General features: G+C 39.6%; 1 pseudogene; it reads right to left on the bottom strand.

Moving 5' to 3' along the window:
- Nucleotides 1-220: 220 nt before the first annotated feature.
- Nucleotides 221-3544, bottom strand: part of LOC111827063 — a 50617-nt pseudogene continuing 47293 nt past the window's right edge.

The raw sequence follows: 3544 nt of genomic DNA, 5'->3' as shown, positions 1-3544 counted from the left end.
AGCCTCAAAGCATAGTACACTGAATGTCACGTTGCTAGACAATGAAATGCATAATTTCTGTTCTCTCTCATAAATTTCAGAAATTTATACTCATTTTTGAGAATGGACATTGCTACTCTACTTAGGAAGACAAAGCAAATAGTGGACCTTAAAAGCTAAAGCAATCATGATATCCCCATACTCTCATATTACCCACAACTGGTGCTGTGCTCTCATATTTTCAGGAGACCCCCTTGACTTTAATCTGTAGTATCCCTATGTTCCCCTTATTTCTAACCTTCACTCCTTTTCTGGGTACTTCCCAATATCGCCGTTCAATCCTTTCCTTTGCTCTCCTGTAGTTCTTGTGCCCTCCAGAAACAGAGAAAGTTCCGTCTGAAATACTTTCCATTAGGGCCATTGAAAGCTGATCAAGTACATATTGGCAATATTTCTCAGAAGCCTCTTCATGCTTCAGCAATAAACTCTCCTTCTTATTCTTTATGATTTGTTGTATGGGAAATGTAGATGGGTGTCACCAGAGAAAGGAACATATAAGATAAAATTCCAAAGAATTTATTAGCTGGGTACTCTGTGGTCCTCTTAATAAAAGCATCCAGTCAATGTAGCAAGAATCAAATTTATTTCCAACTCTGAAAACTCTCTATAAGACCCTGTTAAAGCTTCTTAACCTCCCTGGGCTTCATCTTCACCTGTGAAATGTTGAGATTGCATTATATATTCTTTGTAGTTTCTAGTAACTGTAGTATCCTGTGAATCTATCTTTCATAAAAATGATACAACTAAAATAATATAAATAATTACCTGTTAAGAGAGTATGCTAAGGAAATCAAGTGTCTAAAATAGGAGTGCATATACCTGGAGATTAACCAGCTCAGAAATGACTTTGAGGAGGTCAGGAATCATGCCACAATTCACTAAAGGAGAAACCAATGCTGGTTTTCTTGAGAGATCAGACAGATCTTTAATATCTTTCCTGAGTTTGAAGAAAAAGAAGTAAATGTTCTCCCTCTCTGGAAAATGCAGACTACTTTATTCTGAATAGGAGATGAGCTATGAGATGAATCTGTAGAACTGAAGGCATAATCCCAGAAGGGCAAGAATTAGTAAGGACAAATACTAAGACAAAATACCGTGAGCTTCCTCTGAAACTCCCTCTGGTCATCCTTGAAGGAGTGCTCCAGGAAGATTGCAATGGCTTCCCTCTCACAGGCTGCATGCAGGTCCAGCAATTCCTGGAGCGTATCTGTGGGAAAGATCACTTGCTGGCCCATCTGCTCATTGTAGTGGTCAGCTGCCTTCTGCACAGCAGCTGAGTTCTCAAGCTGGGTGAGAGTTGTCACAGCATTCTCCAAACAAGGCACTGATCCTTTATTGATGGTATCTACGTAAGTCACCACCAGAGTCCCCAACCCTGAATAAAATAGGAAACAGGGATCAATATAAATTTATCACTCAATGAGATTCAAGAGTCTAAGATTATAATTCTGAAACGACACACACATACACACACTCACACACACACACACACACCTACTTCTATCACACCTTCATTTTCACATTTATTCATTATTCTAGTGTTCTACAGACATCACAAAAAAAGGTTAAATACCTACCTTTATCTAACATAATCAAAGGTGTCTGTGAATAATTATTATACATAACACAAATAAAAGAAAAATATACTACACAGGTAAAGAGATAGGAAGGATAATTCAGATAATAATTGTTCCTAATTCTTAAGCTTTCAATAGATTTCAGGTACTCAGAAACAAGTATTTATTTTTCACTGGTTTAAATTCCCAAGAAGTCTCTTGAGAAAAAACACTTACTATATAGGACTTCCCCTGAAAATACAACATACTCTGTTTTTATACCCAGTTAGTGGTTTTATTATCAGTGGTGGGGTTCTTCTTAAATGTGGGAATCCAAGATATAAGTAATAATATTGGGAGTTTTGGGAAAGGATTTTTTAATCACATGACAAGAGATAATTATAAAGCACATACACATTTCTCTATGGAGTATGAATATTTATAAGTACACATTTTTTATATAAAATAAAACAAAACTACTGAAAAACACATATTATCCTATATAATAAAGAGGTATTATGCAAATTGACACTTGTGTCCTCACAAGATGGCTGCCTACAGCCAGGCCAGCCAGGGGGTTAGTGAAAGACGACCAAACGACTGAACAAGCAGGCTGCGTGGGGCAACCAGCCAGCAGGGGGCTTAGTGAGGGATGACCAAACGATTGAACAGCAGGCTATGTGAGGTGACCAGGCCAGTGGGGGGGGGGGGCGCAGTTAGGTGTAACCAGGCTGGCAGGGGGACAGTAAGAGGTGACCAGACTGACGGGGAGGCAGTTAGGGCCACCCAGGCCATCAGGGGGGTGCAGTTGGGGGTGACCAGGCCAGCAGGGGAGCAGTTGTGGGCAATTAGGCTGGCACAGGGGGCAGTGAGGAGTGACTAGGCTGGCAGGGGGGGCAGTAAGGGGTGACCAGGATGGTGGGGGTGGGGCAGTTAGGAGTGACAAGGCTGGTAAGCAGGTGGGCAATTAGGAGCCAGAGGTCCCAGATTGTAAGAGGGATGTCCGACAGCCGGTTTATGCCCTATCCCACTGAATTTTGTGCACCAGGCCTCTAGTAATTAAATGATTAACACATATGAGGCCACTCAGAAATATGGTTTTAGAAAAGAAGACTCACGATTCCCCGTGACCTTGACTCCTTCCCTGAGGGTCTTGGTCTTTGCATGGGTGAAGATATAACAACAGAAATTATCTGATTGTTGCCGGAATTTAGGATCCAGTTGGCTTTCCAAAATATTCTCAATTTTGGCCAGGAGACTTGTGTCTTGTGTTGGCCGGTCAAAGACAAAACACTTCCTTTTTGGAAAATAACGCCTGATACACTCCCTGGGTATGTTGGAAATTTTAGTTTTTGGATTTAAACCTGAGGAAAAGGAAAGCATAGTTACAGTCAGCACAGTCTTGGGACAAGACAGCTAAATATTTTTATGACTGGGAATTTTTTATCTTTGGTGATTTTTATGCTCATAGAACTCCTTTAACATATTCATACAAATTACAAATTAAACTCATATGAATGACATGTTACTGAAGAGAAATTTTAGGAAACATATGCCCAAGAAAAAGAAATTTATGGCTGGTATCCACAAAATCAAACATGGTGATTGGATTATCAGATGTTTATCTAATGAATAATGGTCAAATTTCAATTTCTGGTCTACTCCAATCCATGTTGGAAGTAAACTGTAGGAACAAAATAAAGAGAAGTTACAATGACAATGGAGTAATGATTAACATAGGACATATGACAACTTGTTCAGTTAAGAAAAACTGCATTGATTAAATTCACATACTACAAATTAGACTAGCTATGTTTTTGCAGAAAATCTAGACTAAACTCTACCTAAATGTAATCTGAAAAACTCATCACTGTTAGGTCGGAGAGAGCCCAGGATCAGATACATGCAGACATGTGATGAGACAATGGACTCCCCCTGGAATTCTCACA

Source organism: Myotis lucifugus, unplaced genomic scaffold (assembly GCF_000147115.1).
Source record: "Myotis lucifugus unplaced genomic scaffold, Myoluc2.0 scaffold_126, whole genome shotgun sequence".
Taxonomy (NCBI): Eukaryota; Metazoa; Chordata; class Mammalia; order Chiroptera; family Vespertilionidae; genus Myotis; species Myotis lucifugus.
This window is presented reverse-complemented; position numbering and strand designations above follow the sequence as displayed.